Source organism: Mauremys reevesii, linkage group 6, assembly GCF_016161935.1.
Source record: "Mauremys reevesii isolate NIE-2019 linkage group 6, ASM1616193v1, whole genome shotgun sequence".
In the NCBI taxonomy this organism is placed as follows: Eukaryota; Metazoa; Chordata; order Testudines; family Geoemydidae; genus Mauremys; species Mauremys reevesii.
The window spans coordinates 107,185,351-107,209,848 of record NC_052628.1 but is presented as its reverse complement, the minus strand read 5'-3'; the positions used below and the strand labels follow the sequence as shown (position 1 = coordinate 107,209,848).

The window sequence follows — 24,498 nt, the reverse complement described above, 5'->3', positions numbered from 1 at the left end:
CTGTAAATGTGAAGACTTATCTAAAATAGATTACAGTAAAAGGTATTTCCAACACACCTGTCACTGTGATGTCTAAGCACTGAATATACAAATTAAAGATCTCATCCTGCTCCCATTTCAAGTCAGTGGCAAAATTCCCACTGAGTTCATCTGAACAGGATTAGTTCCTATAGTAACATTAATATTGTCCAAAGGGATATCAGCTTTCCTTCAGAGTACAACTCTGCATGTTTCTTGAGGAAATTTGAGCATGTCACGATGACTGGAAAACTACTCACGATGTTTCTGTAGTAAGTGACATTGTCAGCACTTGAGAAGGATTGTAGGTAAAAAATACACAAGGTGGAGAAGCTGAGTTGGACACACTTAAAACATCGAATTCAGTGGTTCACAACTAGGGGTCCAGGGCCCCCTGGGGGGGCTTAAACAGGTTTCAGGGGGTCCACCAAGCAGGGCCAGTGTTAGACTCCCTGGGGCCCAAGGCAGAAAGCTGAAGCCCCACTGCTGAAGCCCGGGGCCCCGAGCCTCACCACCGGGGGCTGAAGCCAAAGCCAGAGCATCTTAGCTTCGTGGGGGTCCCTGTGGCATGGGGTCCCAGGCAGTTGTCCTGCTTTCTACCCCCTAATGCTGACCCTGGCTTTCATAAGCAGAAAACCAGTTGTTGTGGCACAGGTGGGCGGTGGAGATTTTATAGCATGTTTGGGGAGGGGGCTCAAAAAGAAAAAGGTTGAGAACCCCTGATCTAATTAATGCATCCATATGACAAAGTATCCCATCATTGCTGAGCATCTGTTTTGTCACATTCGAAAGAGTGGATAGATACTCACAGTCAGAACTACAAAAACCAGTTGAAATATTGATCTTCATGAAAACTAATACCAAAGTACCTTTAAATTTTAAACGGTGATGATATGTTGTTAGCAGTTTTATTTAATACAAGTAAAATAAACTGTAATACCACCAAAATTTACATTTCTTTTTTGGTTCATATTTCAGATCAACAAATCTCTAATACAATTACAGTACTTTTATAAGACTGAGTTTGAGTTACTGCTTTTGTTTCTTGCTCAGTTGCACAGCTGCTGATGCGGTATTAAATCATGAAAATAATCTCATGAGAGTGTCAGGAAACTTCATGAATTTCAATTTGTGGTGTTTCCTTCATAGCAGCTGATTGAGGCAGGGCATGCCTCTTCTCATTTTTGGATGACCCAAAATTTGTGGGGAAACTGCCTGATTCTTTCACATGGGAAGTACATTCCCTAGACCTATGTCAGATTCTGTGTTCAATAGTGCACTCTACACACAGATGTAGGATCAACCTTAATGTGTGATTTGCTTGATTGATGTATGGGACAAAACATATACATTGACACTTACATGATATATGTATGATGCGTGCAACACATTGGGGGAAATATATATATTTCATTTGCTTTGACTGAGAGACAAGTATATTTTGCAAAATGAATGAAAAATAGGTACTTCATCTGTTCCACAGAGTTGATTTCAGTTATATCAGTATAAATTCAACAGTGGAGCTAATCTGGACTGACACCAAATGATTTCAGTGGAATTACTGCAGATTTATACCAATATAACTGAGACCAGGATCTGGCTCATATATTAAAAATCTCTCAGAAAGTGATGGAGTTGAGATCTTGTTGTTTTGTATGGACCTTTCATTCATCTTCCCACCCCCCACTAATTTAACTCTATTAATACATATATTCAGATTCTCAGATAGCATATATTAACCTCAATTTACACCAGCTAAGAATCTGGCTCAAAATATACAAATTTCTGAGATTTCAGAGGGATCTTTTATTTACTCATTCATGGGTAACAATATTGGTTTGTGAATTAAATATTTTAAAATGTGCCTCTACTGCATCTGTTCCTGGTAGGAAAATGTTTTTAGTAACTCTGGTTTAAATAGGTAAAAATTAAAATGTCGTCAGGAGTGGGAAATGGAATCTCATTCGATGACAGTTCATCAGTAGGTTGTAATCTTGAAGTTCTAAACCTAACATTTATCATTGTGGGCTGCTTCACCTGTCACACAGCTGTGTTTTGAAGATGTAGTCAGCTCTCCGCAGCAGCCACGTTCAATTAGGGGCGGGCACTTCAAAAAATATGAAAGCAACATGTTTCAGGACGACCATATATTATCAAAAAAAAGCACCATTTATGAGATTACTAAAGAGGTTATAATTTCTGTTCAATCTTTATTTATGACATCACAGAACCCCTTGAAACAAAATTATAGCCTTGCATTTTCCCCAGAGGGAGCTCTTTGTTCTTCATATTGTAAACGATGGAATATAAATCAATTTATCTGAATAATAATAAGCAAGAGTTTTTCAATGAAATCTTGTGTCAGTTTTACAAAAGTGGAAGAAATACACAATGCTTTTTTTCCTCTATTTCTCCCCAATATGTAAGGGTTGGGGGGTAGGTAGGAATGGTTGGCAAATGACTAACATTTTCATTATTTAAATTATAATTTTATGATGCATAAAAGCTTGATTTTCACTTACACTAGGCTATTTTACACCTCTCTGGCAGTGCAATAGGGCATTAGAGTAGGAGCAAACTATATTTACACCAATTTTAAAGCCCTTTATGCTGTTAAATGTAAAGTGTAAGGAGGCCTAGTGTAAATGAGACTCAAGAGCTGAGATAGTTTTACACTGAGTTTGTGTACAGTATATACCCAAATATGTTGCTTGGAACGCTGAAAATCAGACCTTGTAAGTAAAGGTGAGGAATCTTCCTTGTATCAGGGGCCACTGAACCACCGAAAAAATCAATGGTGGGCCACGCACGTTCAACTCACCTGCCCGGGGGGGAGCAGGGGCTTCCATCCCGCAGTGGGGTGAGCCAACACTTGTGGCTCCAGCCCCATGGGGGGAAGCCCCTAGACATGGAGCCGCGAGTGCCGGCTTGCCCCGCTGTTGGGGGGGAAGCCTCGAGTCTCAGCGCGCCCCGCTCTGCGAAGTTGAACGTGTGTGGCTCATGGGCTGGATGAAAATGAGGAAGGGCTTGGACCCAGCCCATGGGCCGTAGGTTCCCCACCCCTGTTGTAAGGGGTCTGAAATTGGGGGTCTCCAAAACCGAGCTCTCCAAAATCACTGATCTTGGCCATACACTTCTGTGCGTGTGTGTAGCACTGTACAGCTATACTCTATATGTAAATGTCTGTGGGAACAAAGATTAACCTCTGTTCTCAAAGAGGCTAATCCACTACACTGCAAAACTCGTTTAGAGGTGTGGTCTCATGGTCTGTGTGCAGCCCTAGGAGGCAGGAACTCCTGAGTTCTAATCTCATTTTTGACTGACTTCCTTTGTGGCCTTGGGCCACAAATTCTCTCCCTCAGTTTATCCATGTGTCAAATAATGATGAGGATAATAACATTTACCTGTTTCAGAGGGTGGGCAGATTAGTTAGCAAACTTTTGTAAAATGCTTTGAAGATGAAAAGCACTAAGTATTATTATTATATCTTTACCAAAAGATGCTGCAAACATGTAATTGTCCCGATTACACATATCAGGACTTTGCATTGCTTATGCTAAAGCTAGTTCAAAGCAAGAAGATTCATATTACAAGAATATTTAAGAAAAAGACACAGTCAAGTCAAACTGACAACTAGCATTGACTCATGTAGATCTTGACATTAGCAGACTCCTACCTTGGACTGTTTAAAAACTTTTGATGTTTGTTCTCCCCTTCATGCAGAATTTATGTTGAGACTGATGGGACTTAGGTACACGTGCAAAAGGGAGAACCGACTCCATATTCTTGTAGCACTGAGAACAGGGTAGGAAAAAAAAGAAAATACACATGATTTATTGTGTATTCTACTATGATCAAACCTGTGCGCGTAAAGTACTTATTAACTCCTTGTCTTCAGCTGTATGCTAGAAACAACGGCTATTGCTCAATCCTGAAAGATGGTTAGCATTCTCAACTTCCACTGACGTCAAACTCTCAGAATGTGGAGCTGAAGTCCCAATGTTTTCTTGGACTATTTGATTGACTCAAATGGGAAGTCAGGGCACTCAGCATTGCACAGAATCAAGAGCCTTGGTCAGGCTTAAATTCAGATTTGAAATATCTTTTCAGATATGCTAATATCATGGCAAATTCTCAAGAGGCTGAGATAAAAAGCACACTCAAGAGTTTCATATGTCAAGATATAAAGTTAAGGAAAACTCACCCTCCCACTTAAGACAGAGCTACTAATGTCGAAGATCACTAAATGTTACGAATAGTTTAATAGCACTGTAGCCTGGAAGCCAGAAAGGAAATATACTGGAAATGATCCTGTACTCCACCAATTCCCTGTGGGTAGAGGGCAAACCTAAACATAACTAGAGAATTATGTTTTCTTGTGTTGGCCACAATAGTAACTATGTTTGATTAAGAACAAGTAATAATATAGCATCTTTCATATTGAAGCACTGTGACATTGCCCCAGGTACAATCTGGACTGTTAAACAGCTGAGTCCCCTCAGTTATTGAGCCTGGGGTGCCTTTTACACTGCTTCGCTGTGAGAGCAACTACTCCTGGTCTGCCCCCACACAGCCTCCAGCATGTAAATTACTCCTAGCTATGCTGTCTGAGTGCTATGGCCAGCCACTGTTGAATTACACTGCAGAGTAATACCAGAAAACTCCTGGTGCTAGACTTTCCCTTAGAAATGTGCATCTTGTACTGCCCAGCCCTCGCGTGGACAACACAAGCTCATATAAAGTCTGTCATTTTATTAATAGCAAATGATATGCATAAACCATGTTATCTCAAATGGATTTTCTCAAACACTGCAATCCAAGCACACTGATTTAGATAAAACAAGTTTATTAACTACAGAAAGAAAGATTTTAAGTGATTACAAATAATGAGTCATAAAAGTCAGAACTGGTTACAAGAAAACAAAAGTAAAACACAACTAATGACTAATTTAACAAGCTAAGTGGATTCAAAGCAAAAGTCTCTCTCACCACATGCTTCAGCAGTCTGAGGGTGTCTACGCTGCCCATGTTACAGTGCAGCTGCGGTAGCGCTGTGACATGGGCAATGTAGACATGCTTTATCGCCGGGGAGGGGAGCTATCCCGGCGCTAAACCCCACCACCACCACCACCACAAATGAGGGATGGTAGCTTTCCTGGCCATAAAGCACTGTCTATACTGGCGTTTTTCAGCACTAAAACTTTTGTTGCTCGGGGGCGGGAGGGGAGGTGTTTTTTCACACCTCTGAATGACAAAAGTTTTAGCACTGAAAGTGGCAGTGTAGACACAATCTTCTTGGCTGAATTCCTTTCAGATACGATCCCTCCCTCGGTCCAAAGCTGTTTCTTTGTTCATCAAGTGTTGTGGCTGCTGTGGGTAGAGAAAAGGGGCAGAATGACTTGGGATGTCTGTTCCCCATTTTTATACTTTTTCCTTTTCTTTGAGAATCATCTCTAGCTGGGGTTCAGGAGATTGAAAGTTTGTGGGTATGGGAACCTCTAGCTGTTTCTTTGCCAAGATGTATATTTCTCACTCAAACCCTTTTCCTGCTGAAGAATGGCCACTTAATTAGGTGACAGTCCATTTGATTTCACCGACACCTGGCTGAGGCCTCAGTTTGCCTTTTCTCTCTGAGGAACTGGTTTATGGCTGCTTGCTCAGATTTAGATGTCTTAAGAACATCATGCAGTACAATCTTATAACTTTTCATACCACATTGCCACACATATTTTACCAGGACAATAATGATCAGCAAATCATGAGCTTCCAAATGATACCTTACAAGGCATAGTTTGTACAAAATTTATCATAGTCTTGAAAAAGGGGTGGGCATAGGGATACAGACTGTCACAAGAATCCCAAAGCACTTTAAACACCACAACATCAATTTTGCATCAGAATGTGCTGGGACAGACCCTTTGCCCAAGCGGAGACCCATTGACTTCAGTGGAATTTTGCACATATGCAGAGGGCTGCATGAGCAGATTCCAGTGCAAAACTGGGGAAGGTCTGTCCAGAGGTGGTACTAGGCATAAACAGAGCAAGCAATTGCTTAAGACCCCAAGCAGTTGAAGGGGCTCCAATTTAGGTATTACCTCCAAAATACCATTCATCTTATTTAATGTAAACTTTTAATGAGTGTATTAGTGTGTGTTGTATTGGTATAGATTTTGGTTTATGGAAATAATGCAATTAATGTTTTTAGTGGGTGAGTGAGAGGTAAAACAGGGCATTTGGGGGGGAGGACTTTGGGGCACCCACTGATGCTGGGGGGGCCTCCAGGACTCCCATTGGTACTCAGGGAGGGGCGGCACGGGACTGCTGCTGCTGGAAGGGTCCGGCTCAGGACTGCTTCTGTTGGGTGGGGGTGGTGCAGCTGGCCCCGGGGCCACCTGAGCTGCTCGGGTGGCCCTGGGGTCAGTCACGCCTGCCGGCTGCAGAAGTCACAGAGGTCCTGGAAAGTCACTGAATCCGTGACTTTCGTGATCTCCGTGACAGACTCGCAGCCTTAGTTATAAGTGATACCCGGGTCTGAGCACATTTACACTGGTAGGGTTTGCCAGTATAGCTACAGAGGTAGAACTATACCAGGACACCTTTTCTAGTGGCCTGTGCTTTTTATCTCATTGCCTACCAATGTGCAGAGGCAGGAATATATTTCACATTGTATTTCAGATCAGCATATAAGCCTAAGTCAGTCAAACCCCCATGGATCAATGTGCACAGAAAAAAAATGTATTTTTGGTAACCGTTAAATTGTTCAAGTATCTGTCCCCCTACATCGGGGCGGGCAAATGTTTTGGCCTGAGGGCCGCATTGGGTTTCGTAAATTGTATGGAGGGCCAGTTAGGGAAGGGGGTCATGGACCAGCCCCCACCTCCTATCTGCCCCCCACCCCGGGACTTCTGCCCCATCCAACCCCCCCTGTCCCCTGACGGCCCCTCTGGGACCCCTGCCCCATCCACACGCCCCCGCTCCCTGTTCCCTGACCACCCCTGAACCCCTGCCGCCCCATCCAACACCTCCTCTCATTCCTGACGGCCCCTCCAGGACTCCTGCCCCATCCAACCACCCCTTCCTCCCTGTCCTGATTTCCCCCAGAACCCCTGCCCTTGACTGCCCCCCGCCGCCCCATCCAACCCTCCATCCTTCCTGATTGCCCCCCAGGATCCCTGACCCCATTCAACTCCCTGTTTCCCCCCCTGACTGCCCCGACCCCTATCCAGACTCCCACCCCGACCACCACCCTGAACTCCCCTCCCTCTATCCATCCCCCCCTGCTCCCTGCCCCCTTACTGCGCTGCCTGGGGCACCAGTGGCTGGTGGCGCTACAGCTGTGCCACCCAGCTGGAGCCGGGCCATGCCACCGCAGCCGCCACACAGCACAGAGCACCGGGTCAGGCCGGGCTCTGCAGCTGCGCTGCCCCAGGAGCTCACAGTCCCACCACCCAGAGCATTGCACCAGCAGCGGAGCGAGTGAGCTGAGGGGGACAGAGGACAGCAGAGGAGGGGCTGGGGGCAGCCTCCTGGGGCAGGAGCTCGACGGCTGGGCAGGATGGTCCTGTGGGCCGGATGTGGCCTTCAGGCCGTAGTTTGTCCACCTCTGCCCTACATAGATCATTGGGGATGGAAAGGACCTATAGTGAACCCAAACAGTCTCATTCCCCAAAACTTTCCTAAATCATCCTTACTATTACGAACTTCTTATATATTAATTATCATAATTTCCTGCACTACTTATTTCTCAGGCAGATTTAAGCAACAACTTAGTAAGCATCAAATCTCAGTTGTGGGTCAGATCCTCAGGACTGGCCTTATTATGCTTGATTAGCTCAGGGAGGGAGGGCTCCTTGATCCTAGGGTTGCTGGTCCCGAGGCATAATTTAGGGTTATTCTCAGTCGCAACTGCCTCTAAGGGGCTGTTTGGGTAGCTGAGGTATACAAACAATCCAATCACCCCTTCCCCTTCGTCCAAGGTATACAGGGGGACTCCTCAGAAAGCCAGTCAAACTGGTGTTATGGCTGCTTTGTGCCATCTGAGCACAAGTCCAAGCAGTCACAGTGGGACTGAGAACCTGGAGCCCACACCCAGGGGTGATTCTGTCCACCAGCTTCTTAGGAGAAGGTTTGCTGAAAAGATGAGTTTTGCAGTTGTTCCAATTTTCTACTCTAGTTGTTAAAGCTTTTCTCACTATTTAGAAGAAGGAATGCATCATGATTATCTGAGACTAGGCACAACACATAAGAATATAGCGTTTGCTATACTGGATCAGACCAGCAGGTCCAGAATCCTGTCCCTCAAAGATGCCAATACATGATGCCTCAGACAAAAAATCCGCAATGTAACCAGCTAATTGTACAACCTTCAACATTCCTTTCCCTGTGTAATGTACTGGCTCAGCGTGATCAAGTCTCCCTCTCTCTCCAGTGGCTTTTCAAGAGACGGGACTTTCTTCTAGTGGCATCAGCTGAGAGAGATCTCAGCTCAAGTAGTAGAGTTCTGTGTTTCTAAAGCCAGAGTTCCCGGGGTCTATCCCTGATGCTGCATGTGTATGGGTTAGCTACCAACCAATGAATCTGAGTGCATGCAGCACGTGGATTCATCACACCACCTGTTCATGAAAGTTCTTATAATATGTACTAGAGCCAGATATAGTGTGGGCACCCTCCCTACACAGCTCTGCCGGTGCTTACTCAGTCCTGACCTGCAACATGCCTGTGCTTCCAATGGCTCGTTGTAACTTGTGTGTCAGATTTAGTTTTACACGCATTACGCAAAAAGGAAAAGCGGAAGAGCTAGAGCAGTTCACGTTGCTTTGCCATTGATTTGGTTTTAGTTATTCTTGTGATGGGGTTAATTGGACTCTGACAGAAGTGACTACGGTAGAACCTCAGAGTTATGAACACCAGCATTACAAACTGACCGATCAATCACACCCCTCATTTGGAACCAGAGGTACACAATCAGGCAACAGCAGAGATTAAAAAAAAAAAGGCAAATAGAGTACAGACTGTGTTAAACCTAAACTACCAAAACAAATAAAGGGAAAGTTAAAAAAAATTTTTTGACAAGTAAGGAAACTTTTTCTGTGCTTGTTTCATTTAAATTAAGATAGTTAAAAGCAGCATTTTTCTTCTGTAATGTTTCAAAGCTGTATTAAGTCAATGTTCAGCTGTAAACTTTTGAAAGACTAACTATAAGGTTTTGTTCAGAGTTAGAACATTTCAGAGTTACAAACAACCTCCATTCCCGAGGTGTTTGTAACTCGGAGACTCTACTGTAGATTAGTAACACGTAGCAGTAATGTTACTATATTCAGAATCCATTAGTCTTCTCCGTCCCTACTCAGGCAGAACTCTCATATGCGTTATATGACTTAGGGCTAGATTGGGGCTTCAAGCATAGCCCTGAGAAAGAGGTGATACATAAGCTGACCCACCCCAGGAGTAGCCCTGAGCAGCACAGTGACTCAGAGACACCTCTGAGTCACCTTGCCTCTCCTGCTTCCTTCTTGCTCCAGGGGGTAGTAACTGACTGCTGGCCTATAGCAGCCAACAATGACTACACCCCCATGCCACCCTACCTCCTCCCCCTGTTGCATGCTGACGCAGCTCTGCTGGCCAGCAAGTAGCGAGACTGGGGCCAACACTCCACCTATTCCCTGTCCCTGCCTGCTCCCTCCCGGCCTGCTTGCTCCAGAGCGGGCACACAGCCCTACTTTCTCCTAGAACCCTCTCGAGACTCTAACTCCCTTCTGTGGGGATGTAGTGCAAGTCACAGTTTAGCCCTTAATAAGGATTTCACAACGGGGTCCATATACTTTATCTGAAAGTTGTTGCCTCCTTTACATTGGCCTCTTCCAATAGAGAAACCAGACGTCTAGGACAGGAAGGTGAAAGCAAGATAAGCAGCTTAATGACCATTCAGTTGTTATTCCAATATATTTTAAATGAGCTAAAGAGGCATTTAAAGGCATTTAGAACTTTAGCTAATGTCTTAGCTCCTTTACAGTATTGACACACGCTGGTTAACTAACTAGTGGAGAGCAAATTTGTTTCTACCTTCATGGAAACAAAAAATGAACACTAACTCCCCAGCTTAGTAACGACCTATGAGAAGATTTGGGGGAAAATGCTTGTAACAAATAACTTAAGTTCTTGCTAGTATAACAAATCTATCTACCCAAGAGACTTACCATAGTATCTGAGAGCCACACAGTATTTTTAATGTATTTTTCCTCAAAACATCCTTGTGCTGTCGGGAAGTGCTATATCCTCATTTAATAACCGAGTAACTGAGGCACAGAAAGACTGAGTGATTTGCCAAAAGTGACATAAGCAGTCTGTGGCAGAACAGGGTACTTAATTCAGGTCTCTGAAATCCCAGGTTAGTCCTAACTACTGGACTATTCTTCCTCTATACAAAAAACGAGTAAAAAAATATATCTGCAAAGCTAAAAAGGCTTATAAAATAAGGAGGGCCTGACTCCAGTGGTATGTAGAGGATTTAAAGGTGGCTTCTGAGGGAATGTTAGATAGGGATGTACAGACGAATTTATTTTACTATGTAACTCTTTGTAATAGTTGTGAGAGAAGATTCCTGTTATTTTGCTACCTTGCTCATTTTGCCTTTGGTGCCTGTTGTCAGACTATTGGCTATTTCCACTTTATTGACTAGTCTGTATTTAGTCTATGACAGGCAATTCTGCATATTATTTAGCATGTATTGAAAGTAATAAAATCTAAATAAAAAATAAAAAAGCAGTCTCAAGTCTCTGACTTTTCTGCAAAGACAGGTTGCACAGGTGAGCATATTTTCCTGATCCTCAACGGGTTTTTTTAGACTAGATAAAAATAGCAGCAACTCATACTTTTTGTTCTAAATAATGCGGAGAAGTGTGTTGCTAGGGCCAAAATTAGAAATGTGCTAAATAACACAGAGGAATCATGACAGTCACAATCAGGAGCACTGTTAAAATACCTTGCGCATTGTCTTTGGTACAGATTGCCTCCTTCCACAAAAAGAAACAAGTGGATTTTGGTAGCAGTTGGTCAAAGATTCTGTCATGTCTGCAAAGACAAGGAAGGAAAGTTTACATATCCTTTCCCAGGAGTTTCTTTGGGCATAGTCTTTACTGTATCCAGCGATGGAAAAGAGAGAGGTGGGTCCCAATGCTCTCTGCCATGCAGGCACCAGAAACTGATCATGATCACCAAATCCTAGAAAACAATCCTTATTCAATGCTCAAGCAAAAGACCAACCTTCAACCTCATGAAAGTCACTAGCGCTATTATTCCCGGGGGAAATTCCTCCGTAATCCCCAGTCTGGAGATGAATGTAATCACTTCTATTGGAGAAGGAAACACAATAATTAGAGAGACACTTTCAATTTAATAATCAAACTTCTCTCTGAAAATATTTGAGGTCAATTTATACAAAGAATGATGGTTTGTCCCTTCATCTGTTGTTATTACAAACCCCTAGCGTAGACAGGCAAAGCTGCTATTTTTATTTATATTATGATAGTGGCTACAGGCTCAAAACTAGATCAGGGCCCCCTTGCCCTAGGTGTTGTATACACAATTAAGGCCCCAAAGAGTTTATAATTTAAATAAACAAAGCATGGGAGGGGACACTGAGGCACAGAGCAAAGCAATTTGCCTAAAGTCACTCAGCAGCTTAGTGAGAGATATGGGAATAGAACACACATCTCCTGACTTCCAGTCCAATGCCCAATCTACTGGACCACACTGCAATTTATACCTATGTAGTTTACTCCGGTTTCAAGCAGAGACAAATTGTACAGGCGCAAATTACAATTCACAATGCTTTTACATGGACTTATCCTGATGCAACTAAACTAACAGCTGAAACCCCCGGTGAAGAGCTCTGTTAATTACCTTTGTTATAAAGTTTGTTAACTTTGACCCAGGAAAGCACTAAGTTCATGCATGACATTATCCAGTTCACAATCTGGACTGTTGAACAGCAGTGTCCCCTCAATTCTGCAAAATGGGGTGCCTTTTACACGGCTTCACTGTGAGAGTAACCACTCCTGGTCTGCTCATACGCTGCCGCTAGCATGTAAATCATTCCCAGCTGAGTTATAAAAGCACTCTCAGCCAGCCACTCCTGAATTATAGTACAGAGTGACACCAGCAAATTCCCAGTGTCAGAAATGTGCACCTTGTACTGCCCACTACCCTCCTGGACAATACAAGCATAGAAAGTCCCTCATTTCATTAATAGAATATGATATTCACAAAACCTGTTATCTCAAATGAAGTTTCCCAAACACTTCAATCCAAACACACACTTGTTAAGATAAAACAATAAAACAAGTTTATTAACCACAGAAAGATAGATTTTAAGAGATTAAAAATAATGAGGCATAAAAGTCAGAATTGGTTACAAAGAATAAAAGGTAAAACACAAACGTATACCTACCTTAACAAGCTAAGTGAATTTAAAGCAAAAAAGTTTCTCTCACCACATGATTACAGCAGTCTGGTTGGATTCCTCTGAGCCAGACACCTCTGCGAGCTCAATGATGCTTCCTTTGTCTTTCAAGTGTTGATGCCGTGAGTAGAGATGCAGGGAGAAAGGTGATTTGTGTTCTCTGTTCTTCATCTTTATACCTTTTCCTCCTCTTTAAGAATCATTTCCAGTTGGGCTTCAGGAAACAGCAGGTCTGGGAGATGGGAACTTCCAGCTATTTCTTTGCCAACATGTACATTTCTCGCTCAGACCCTTTTTACTGCCAAAGAGTGACCACTTAATCAGGTGACAGTCCATTTTGATTATGCTGACATCTGGCTGAGGTGCTGGCTAATCTTTTGTCTCTGGGGAACTGGTTTGAAGCTGTTTCCCTAGACTTGGAACAAGTCTGATACAGTAGAATTGTATAATGTTACATACCATGTTGCCACACATATTTTACCAGGACAAAAATATTCAACAGCTTGTGATCTCTCAAATGGTACCTCATAAGGCATACTTTGTACAAAATTTATTATAGTCTTGTAAAATGGGTGAATATACAAGTACAAACTGTCACAATATGCTTAAGTCTTATAGATTTAAGAGAATTTTCAGACAATAGCTGGAACTAGAGAGAAAGTAACACATACCCCTGACCTTCTTCAGGTTTAATCAGTGGCTCTGTGACTGGAATGGGGCTAATGTGTAAAAACACATTTAAAGTGAAGTGTTTAGCAGGTCTTTTAGCAGGTTCTACAGGTTAACACTGAGCAACAGCCATTTCTCTTAAAAATTATCACTTTCTGTTCTCTAGTTTAATGAGACTAAATTTGTTCAGGAACATTCTTGATTGCAGTAGGATCTGTTTAATTTTTTTCTCTATAGACTACTTTGCAGGGCAGGGAATTCCGTACAACTGGTTTGTCTTGTTACTAACATGCATAATCAAAATCATTTGGGTTTAACAAGCTGTAGCTTTCTGTCAAAAGCTATTATATGTGTAAAAAGCCCGCAGCCAGAAAGGAGCTTTATCTATTTTGTAGTCCCTGTCATAAAGAAAACCACAGAACTAAAGGAAACACTGTATTGTGCATGCACGTTCTGAGTACACTCGGGGTCTCTGCGCCAGGTCTGTGGTTTGATTTTGTGGCACAGAAAGAAGTACAGTCTGTGAGATTATGGCATTTTTTAGCATGGCTAGAACAGGATACACCATAATTCATGGATTTAGCCAAGAACTGAAAGGCAAAATCACTAGGCGAAGAGATTGACATTCTTAAGAGGAAAAAATCTATTATTTGCTGAAAGGAAAAAAAACTAGGTTTTTATTTTCATGAGCTCTCGCCACCTCATTTAGAAAGTACTTACAAATCTTCCCTTTCGTGGGTTTTCTACATAGGTGAGGTGCTCACACTGGGATAGACTGCATGCCCAATGACTCATTGGGATTTTTGGAAGGAAATTTGAGTGGGTGAAAAAAAAAAAAAGGTGGCCAACTAACATAAGAATTAAAAGTTGATGTGTGGGCAGATCTGTAGGGCAAAATCCTGCCCTGTGGTGCACAAGCTAATGACCTGGCTCTTTGTCTACTTTTGTTACAAAGTGGGTGGCAAAAGGGGATGGGTGGATGGGATGATGACACACAGATCTCTCTAAAAAAATTCTAGAGAGAAATTTCAAAAGCACTCAGCAAACACCTATTGACTTCAATGGGAGCAGAGCAAGGCCAGCCCGAAGCATTTCTGCAAATCTGACCACAATTTAATGTTGTCATTTCCTCACTTTAAGTGTTTGCAACTTTAATGTTATTTTAATGTTTTTATACATATCTATGGAACATAGCAAGATGATAAGTACTGAAAAAATACTAGAATGTCCAGCTACCACATACAGATTTATGCCTATTGTGTGTCTTTAGTTGCTAGTCTTCTATTGGAGAAATTGTATTTCCTTGCTGAAATTCAATAACAGGAAAATAAAAATGCAAACACCACCACAAAATACTTTTCTGCTGTAGTATTTCCAATAATCCATAGCATATCTGCTCTCCTGCCCTGGGATAAATAAGAAAATTAGGAGATAAAACAAAAATCGAGATGCCTTGTGACCTGTATGGTCATGTATGTATGATCACTCAGTATTTTATTATCCTTAAAAAAATTCCCTAGAAAGTACCTAAGAAGAAGTGGGATGTGTGTGTGTATAAATAACATCATTTATACTTAATACTTCTACAGGGTCTTGTAATTAGAGGATTGTAAAGATGGACTTGCTTATTTTCTACTACCTTGCACTTTAATTACTTAGGCTCTGATCAGCAAAGCACTTTAAGGATGTGTTTAACTTTAACTATGTGAGTAGTTCCCCAGCAGTCAAAGCAACTATTCATGTGCTTGAAGTTAAACCTGTGCTTAAGTGTTTTGCTGGATCAGATCCTCTTGCATCAAGTCAATGTAAAACACTCCCAATCAGAATTCTCCACTCATTTCCCCCCAGTGGAAGCATTTGACATCTGTTTTGCGTAGGTGCAAATGGCTAAACAAGGTTCAAGGCACCAATCACAGCTAGAGTTTCAACCTTAATTCTCATTTCTTACTTTTAGCTGTTTTAAACCACTGTCCAAAGATGCATCTCTAAGCTTTTGTACAGGAAAAAAAAATATGAGTGACTTGAAAAAGCACATGTATCTCTGGGCTTCAGAAGAGCAGCTTCTCTCATTATGCCCTTTCTTCCTCACTCCTTTGCTCTTTTTTCTCCTATGTTCCTCTTCTCACCCTCTCTTCTATTGTTTCTGTATTGTTCCCTAGCTTGTGAGTGTCTTCCCCTCCCCTCAATCCCTGCCTGAGTTTCTTTTCCTAACCCACCAGACTCACCTTTCATAAGGCTTTTATTTGGGTTTCTGAAATGAACATAGAAAAGCCAGGAAATTCAGATTCAAAGCTGACTTTCATCTTGTATGTAATTTATGTCACTGTGCCTTTTCATGCTCACAACATGGTGAGTTATGGACATACGGCCTAATACAAGACATCAGGGACCTACACCAGTTGGGCTTGGAGCATTAAGTTGAACTATATATTTCCTGTCTTTTGTCACATTGTGTCACAAGCTTCACATTATTTAATTGGGAGTTTTGGCAAGTTACTTTTCTCTATAAAACCGTGCAGACCAATGTGATGAATGATCCAGGTGTACTCTGTCTTTTACAAAAGCAGGTCTCTCTCTGGCAGTGTTTCAGCAAAGGAGCTTACCTAACAAGATTTGACCGGCCCCTCCGCACCTGGGGAGCTGCTTTTTGTTATACACACACTGAGCTGTCTTTTCTCTGACTGGGCTTAAGAAATCAGTCTGATACCCCATTTAAAAATACTGCCCTGGTAGTCACTTAAAAGCAACATTATACCAAATGGAACAAGTGGCTCTATTTAGATTGCTGGGTGGCTGATCAATATCCACTGATAAAAGTTTGTACAATTAACCATGTGGGAAATTTAGCATAAAATAATCTATTAATAAAAGTACAAGAAAATTATAATTTTTGCTTGTTTCTAATAGCCAAGAGCATGGGAAAGAAAAATGCCAGTATTTCCTTAAAAGAACAGTTGGATCAAGTTGGCTCATAATTTACTTTTTGTATTAACAAACTCTTATTTAAGCCAAGACCAACAGAAATGCTTCCCTGATATTTTTAAAAATAATTCCAATGGAAATAGATCCTTGTTCAATATTTAAGAAACAGCAACCTGTTTGGAGACTCTCTCTAGTCAGATACTCACATCCGCTAAGGAGTGTGAAGATATAGCAAAGCACCAAAAGTGTTCAACTCTCTAGCTGATTATTACACGATCAGTAAAGACAAACAGGTTATTATTGCTATTTTAGACCAATTGTTCAATGAAAAGGATCATCTTAGACATGAAACTTTTTTTGCCACTCAAGTTTTAAGATGCTTGCGTGGGCAAAACAGCTGGTTGTAGACTAGCATGAACCTAATCATTCTAGGTATCTATTTATAATGCAGGATCTGAGAGCCTAACAACTTTTTAATGGCAGCTGCAGTTTTAGGAAGTGAAAAAATTAATTTGCATTAAATTTTCTACATCCTATGTCATGCGTATTTTTTTTATGAATGTGAAAAAATGACTTTATTTTCTAGGGATAGTGATAGTCACACAATAGATTTTTTCCACATTGGATTATAAACCTGTGCATGTATACATGTGTGTTACAGTAGATAACTCACTGACCTACTACAAGTTTAAGTTGTGATTTTCAAAGGCTTTGTATGTGCATTCTGGGATATGGGACACATATTCCTTAACTGGAAGTTATGAACTTGTGTAAACACTTCCTTTCTGAGATGTCTAAGGCCTGGTCTATACAACAGACTATTTTTTCCACAGGACCTTATTCGGTGCATAGGATGGATGTGCTCTGAGGACAAATCAGATTTCTGCAATGAAGGAGACTGTCTGTAGCCTCATCTGTTGGAAGGGGTATAGTGAGGATGGTCTTCATGGTCTGAATGCTGCCCTGAGGAACTGCATTCTAATCCTGCCTATGCCAGAGAGTTCCTATGCAATGTGGGGTGAGTCACTTAAACCCAAAACTTTTCACAGATGGTTACTAAGGGTGAGATCCACTAAGGGACTTAGATGTTGCAACACTGAGCATCATGGTACCTAACATTAGGTTTCCAGAAAATCACAGAAGCAACTCTGTGAGCCATAAAGGCACCTAATTCAGCTTTGTGGATTGCAGTGTTGTTCCTGGGAAGACTCTGTGTCCAGATCCCCTGCTCCAGACACTCTTTATTTTATCCAAAGTGGAACAGCTTAAACAGGAGAAGTGGAGAGAGCTCCCACCACAGAATGTCTCATAACTCAGTGGTTCAAGCACTCTGAGAGGGGGGAGACCTGTGCTCAAATCTGGCAAAGAGAGGGGAATTGTATCCAGGTCTCCCACATCTCAGGCAAGTGCTGTAACCACAGGACTAAAAGCTATAAGGGAGGCATCTCTTTTTCTGAGCATGCCTACTGGATCAGCCCCCCACATGCAATTTAGGCAGCTGCAAACCTATATTTCCCAGTTCATAAATTGCTGCGGGACTTAGGTAGGAGATAGGTGGTCAGCTGTCTAGAGGGAGGCGGCAGTGCGCATGCTTAGAGGTTGAAAGTTAGGTGCCAAGGGAACTTTTATCCTGCCAAGTGAGCGTATGTGCCCACTGGGCTTGGTGAGAGTTTTGCAGATCCCAGTGAAACCAAAACTGGGATTTAAGCACCTAAGTGAGATGTAAGTGCTTAAGGAGGGGGACATGGATCAGTGTTCATGTTACGCTCTGCATCAGCCCGGGCCAGGGAAACTAATGATCAACAGCGGACCAAATTTGGTGATGAATCCTGGTCATGTGCCACCTGAGGCACATTACACATACGCTAAGAAGAAGTGCCTATGGCTGGGGTTTAGGCACCTAAGTACCTATGCGGATCTAGGCTTCACTTCCTCATTTTCTGGGTGCCTGACTGGAGACCCTGGGGTCTGATTTGCTGAGCACTCACAACTGCAACTGAAGCCTGGGGAAACTCTGCTCTAACTCTGCTATCTAATGCTAAATACTCTAAAAAAATCAGGGTGCCTGACTGAAGACCTCTGGTGTCTAAACTTGAGCACTCAAAATTAGTGGATACTTTTGACCTTAGTCTCTCTATGCAGGAGCTCCCCCTCTATAAAATGGGGGGTAATAATACCCCCTCATTTCCCAGGGGTATTGTGAAAATGAATTAATGTTTGTGAAACATTCAGATACTATAGTGATGAGTGTTGTAGAAAAGCTCATGAGTAAATTAATAATTTCGTCTTCAGAGTAGAGTTGAATAGTGTGCAGTAAATAAGGCCTAGGGGAATACATAGACTAATGAGGAGAAAAGAAAATACTGAATAGCGGCTCATTACATGAGCACTACCCACCCCGTGGCATGTGATTTAAGACTATCAATGGACACACACAAAGGGGCTGAATTAAGCTTGCACAGGCAACCTTAATTCTGGCACTTCCTAACTTCTGAGTGCCTGATTTTAGAACCTTAACCATGTTCTTTTTAATATAGTTTTGTTCTGTTGTAATTTCATAGGTTTTAAAAAAAGCAAACTAAACACCCAAATTCCACCAGGTGGGATCATACTGACAACCACATGGTTCATCAATGAAATCTTTAGATCCATTGCAAAGACCTCTGCCACCTGAACTAACAAAGTAACTGACAGCAGTAGTAGGTTGTCATCCTCTATGTGGTCCAGGACAAGAAGCGGACGAGACACATTTTGCCAGTGGATTTCCCAGATATTTGCTGACATCTGAGGGATGGTTTGACTCAGGAATCATGGCTTCCATTCCAGGGTCTGGAGGGGAATGTTCTCTAACGGTCATGGACCCATCTGTCAGTTCCCCCAAGACTTTACCTTTTTCTCAATCCCCTTCAACCTGTCCCTGCCCAATTCTGTCTATCTCCTGGCTCCTCATCTTAGTCCCAGTCTCCTTGCCCAGCCAGTTCTCCCCACATATCCTGGCTCATCAGCTCAGTCTCCCCTCTCCCAACTTCATTGGTTCCCCCATCTCGTTCTCCACCCCCATCCATTTCTCTTGCTCATTTCCAGTTTTAGCCTCTTCCTATCTTGCTCCCAGGCCTCTCTGCCACTCCCGCATATCTCTCAGTCCCAGTTCCCCTCCCCCACACCAACCTCCAGTCCCAGTCTCCCTCTTACCTCCCAGGTTCCTTGTCCCAATCTACTTCCTTCTCCCCTTTCCCCCAGTCCAACTATTGTCCCCTCTGCATTTGATTCAGGCAGCTGCCTCCTCCAAGCTGCCTGAGTGTTAGCAGGGAAAGCAATAGGAGCTGAGGACAGTCTCCCTCTTTGCAGTTCCTTTGCCTGGTCACCAGCCAGCCTGCAGCTGCAGTTGTAGGGAAAGTCCTGGTCAGCTCCCTGCAGCCCTGGCCTGGACCATGCTCAGTTCTCACAGACTCTTTGGGGAATTTAGCTGCTAAGCTCTAGCAAGTCTCTACAAAGCATGTACGAACTGCTTTTTTTGAAAGGCTTATAATTTGGTCAAATTTAATTGGATTTTCACAGGGATGGTGACAGATATCTCCCTGCCACCTGCCAAATTTAAAGTCCCTGCTCCAAAGCATGGGAGCACTATGGGGGTCAGAAATACTGGGATATGTGCTCTGCTGAAATGCCCTTAGCGGTAATATACTATGGAGTGATGCGTTATGTACTGGTTTGATTCACGAAGCGAGCCCGTCACAGCCTTTAGGTAGATGTACCCAATTAAAAGAATGCGCTAACACAGGAAACTGTTAAATCTTCTAGCTGACATTGGGGGTTGAGTGAGACTCGGTCAAACGACCACCTCAGGGCAAAGCCCTTGTGGTTATACAGGCCCTGCAGCATATCCTGCAGGGCAGTAGACTCACACCAATGTGGGCAGCATATTCCAGAGTCAAGGGCCCCTCAGTGAGAAGGTTCTGCCACCAGTCCCAAGATATTTAGAATTTAAGGGCTTCTACCTCAAAACCCCAGATTCCAACCGTTGAGACCGAACACGAGTGGAGGGCTAAGCCAAAGTAGCCAAGACCAGAACCATAGATGGCTTGATCAGACAATGTTTGAATTTCACCAGAAACATACTGGGAACCAGTACATTCTAGAAAGCACAGGCATAATGTGCTCCATACAAGAAAGACCACTCAGTGCGGAGGCACACTTCAGCTGTAGCTCTTGGGAAGAGCACTGCAGTAGTTAATTCAGTATGGAGGTGACAAAACCTGGCAAACAGTGGTGATGGCCGCATCCGATAGGAAAAGATGCAATTTCCTGACAAATGTAGATAAAAAAACATATTTGACTACTTTTTCATTTGGGATTCACTGCATGTTAAAGGCTTTTACAGCCCTTGTAAACAATAGAGAAATTAGGATGAAAATTTCATTCTACATTTTCAATTATTGTATATGCCAGATGCCATGTGGTAGATATTCTCGCATGAAGAATTTTTACCCAGAGTTAAGGGCAGATTAAAATGAGTACAAAGAAATCTGGGAAGTATAAAACAAAGCAGCATACTGACTGCGAAAAATCAAGTTCTAAGCCATCTGGAGCTGGCAATTATGTCTATCCTTGCAGGATAGATTTTTTAATATACAATTTGGTTATAATTACTGTTTCATTTTGGAGATATGGGACAACTCCTTACTCACACTTTCATTAGTCTAACATCCTTTATAAAGACCCCTCAGCTGCTGAGAAAAGTCCTCGTCCTGAACTGTGTCCAAGCTGTGCGTGATACAGCTCAGGAACGGAGAATAAAAGGTTGGTATTAAGCCATTTTTACACCCCCAGTTTGAGGGCTCTCCAGAAATGGAGCCAGTGCCAAATGGAAAGCTGAGCAATCTCAGGACTGCTTTACTTTATGGTGGCTGCCCAGGGTTCCCAAGGGGCTGTTCCAATAGCCAGGCATTGTCAGAACATAGCGCTACCATGGCCATACTCCGTTTCCTCCAAGGAATCCCTAATTTGCCAGATTCACCAGGTTTCTGAACGTTTAGCACTGCCAGAGCAGCACAACATGGCTGAAGAGTACCCCATCTGAGCATCTGGTCCAAGGTACTGAAAACAACAAAGACTTTATTGATTTGCATAAAAGACACATTTAGCATAAAACAACTGATGTCTTGCAAATAAGTTGTGACTAAGTTTCCAAAATTGAAATAATTAAGTCTCTCCAAAATGCTAACAGTATTATTAAAAGTTCATGCTATAATCTCTCATTTTAGCAGTGGCATGTTGTCTGTATATGCAAGGCATGCATTGTATGTCCTGCATGCCTGACTAGCTGTGTGTTATTCAACTGGCCTACCATGGGGCAATTCTGTCCAGGCCCCTTGGGAGACACCATTTTCTGCATAGCATGACCTCACATGTACTGTATATGTGTGGTCACACGGCATGAAGGATGTCACTTTGGACCTAAAGCATGCAAGTGAGTTGTTGCATGTCTTACTAGAATTGTCACAGCATGCCCCGGGCCTTAGTTAAATTCAAATATATGTATTGCCTCTTTGCCAATATTTGCAAGCGTCTTACTTATTGAAGCTGCAGTTTTATATATAATATAAAAGCATCAGTAATTGCATTTATCAGTCAAATTAAATTTAATAACCTGGAACTAACTAAATCCTGTTCCACGTTTATAGTAGATTTACATGTCTATTGCTATAGAGATAGATATATACATATCTCTCAAAGTCCAGCACATGTAACAGCTGGAACACACAGTAACAATTATAGCAAAGGTACCTAAGCATTTCCATTCTAAAACCCACATTTTTCAATGGGGGGTTGATTATGACTTTCTCAAACTTTTACCTTTCCAGATGGGATCTTTGGCAAAGGATGAAGGTTTTAGGAAAGTTTGATCAAAAGTAGTTCAGCAATTACTGAGAACAACAAAAAAATCTTGCAAATCTTTTTGGATAACTCCTGGGCCTCCATGTCTGGGAAAGAAAGATGAAAATTGGCAGTGATAAGCTCCCCACTGTAACCCTGTGAAAATCCAGTTTTGATTGTACATGGCACATGGATGGTAATTTTTTAAAATAATAATAACCCTTCTTTTATTAATGATCTCTCCAACTGTAACAACAGCCATATGACTTGAGCTATAAAACAAAGTCTAGTTCCTTACCAGCCCCCCTCCTGTGTCAGAGATCTGTATTACACCAGCATACTAGGAGAAGAGGGCTGTAGCATGCATCAGAAATTACACATTCTACTAAAAATGTAAGTGGAGTTTGGAAATCCAATGCACCTTCCATTGCAAGCTCCACTTCTCAGGCTCCTGCCTCCCCCCTTTACATCACTCATTCACATTTACTGCTTCTTTTAAAGAAACCACTATTTTAGCAGAGAACACCAACTCTGCTTTGATGTGCAAATTATATGCTTTACATCTTCATTACAATTAGTATATATGCATGATCAGATTACACAGGTAAACAGACATGTAAGCGGTTTCCTAGCTGCTGCTGTTGTTACTGTGTTTTGTTTTGGTTTATCACGAAGCATACAGGTTACATGCATCTGCTGCAAATCTTTATTGGAAAACAAATACCGGTAATTACAATTAGAGATGGCTTTGATCTGAAAGACTAGAGCCAGCTCCTCCCTCCCCAGACTTTGGGGATGCTTGGTCTAAATTTTGGGCTTTATCTTTCCCTGGTCTTAAATAAGGGGAGAAAGGGAGAGCAAGCCCATGTGTGGCTGCATAGGAACCTTCCGTGGCTCTGAGTGTAGGGGCTGGGAATCTGATACCCACACCAAGAGCAAATGGGTGGAGGGTAGGGAGCGGGAAGAAACTTTGTTTTGCCCCCTGAGTGCATAGTCTTAATCTTTAGACACAGATTACTGACATCAGAGACCATAATGGATTTTTTAGAAATGTAAGTATCTGTGATGTGGGTGCAGCTATTATATACGATAGCAACGTGAGGCACTAATGGGTTGCAAAATTCCTTTTTACAGATCAGTGTTTATAAGCCATCTGGAGGCGTAGTTGGTTGTAAAACATATTTTGAACAGAACTTTGTTTATACATTTTACTAGGGATCTCAGAGTGTGTTGCAAAGGAATGATACCAGGAGTGCAATGAGAGCAGACAAATGGAGCTGAGCCGATGCTGTGCATGCTGATCTGTTCAGAGAGGAAATACTTGGTAGCGCATGGGGGGCTATCCCTATCATTTCAGTTTGAACAGCCACTAGGCATTAGAGGAGCGGACTCACCCCTGCGGAGCCTCCTGCTGGTGACTTCCAGGAATTAGCTCGTTCCAGTTCCGGAGCGCCCTCTGCAGACCGGTGATCTGCCTGTCCTCTGGTCCCCATGTCCCTCCCGGACCCAGTGCTCTGTTGTCTGAGGTGCTGCCCCCTGGCAGTAACCCCCCCCCCCAGTGTTAGGATCTCCCCTCCCCAGGGACCCCCCACCCACTATCCCCACTTCGCCTCAGTCTTGGCTACTGCCCAGTCTCCATCTAGCCCCAATTCACTGGGGCAGACTGCAGTATAAGCCACTCACCACAGGCAAAGGGGTTTGGACCTGCTGCCTTTGCCTACCTCTGGGCTGCCCTGTGCAACCTCCAGTACCTGTTGGCCTTATGCTAGGCCTCAGCCTGGGGCTTTCTAGGCTGGAGCTCCCCAGCTCCTCTGCCTTTCTACAGCCCTGCTCCCCTCATGTACCCGGTCTCTAGCCCCCTGCAGCCAGTCCCTTCTCCCTCTGTAAACAGAGAGAGACTGCTGTGCTCCTGGCTCACTGCCTCTTATAGGGGTCAGCTAGGCCTGATTGGAGCTTGGCTACAGCTGAGCCTACTTTCTCCAATCAGCCCAGGCTTCTTGCCCCAGCCACAGCCCTCTCCTGGGCTGTTTTAAGCCCTTCAGGGCAGGAACAGGTAACCACCCCGCTACAGTATTGCATAAAATATTGCATTTCTAAGTATATCTGAAGTACTGCTAGTACTGCACTGCAGCATCAGTACTGCATCTGAGCATCTGAGCCCTGTTGTGAAATTTGACCAGACAACCTTAGGGTGCATCTACACTAAGAAAATACATCAAGGTTAACTTGGGCCAGGTCTACATATAAACTTACATCGGTATAGATACGTCGCTCAGGGGTGTGAAAAATCCACACCCCTGAGCAACACAGTTATACCGACCTAACTGCTGGTGTAGACAGCGCTACATTGACGGGAGGGCCTCTCCTGTTGACACAGCTGCTGCCTCTGGCAGAGGTGGATTAGCTCCCCCTTTGATCTAGTAACAGCTTTATTGAAGCGCTACAGCAGCACAGCTGCACCGCTGCGGCATTTTAAGTGTAGACCTGTCCTTGGTGTAAACTGCAACCCTTTTCCTAGCAAAGACCCAAATTAACACCCCCTGCCATGAGGT

General features: G+C 43.0%; 1 long non-coding RNA gene across 1 annotated transcript; it reads right to left on the bottom strand.

The window, feature by feature from the left end:
• Positions 1–1,490: 1,490 nt before the first annotated feature.
• LOC120408516 lies at positions 1,491–11,367 on the bottom strand. Its single transcript, XR_005600749.1, has 4 exons — positions 11,281–11,367; positions 11,000–11,088; positions 3,695–3,812; positions 1,491–2,125 (listed from the first exon to the last, which is right to left on the bottom strand). It is a non-coding gene; the product is annotated as an uncharacterized LOC120408516 (long non-coding RNA).
• Positions 11,368–24,498: the final 13,131 nt, after the last annotated feature.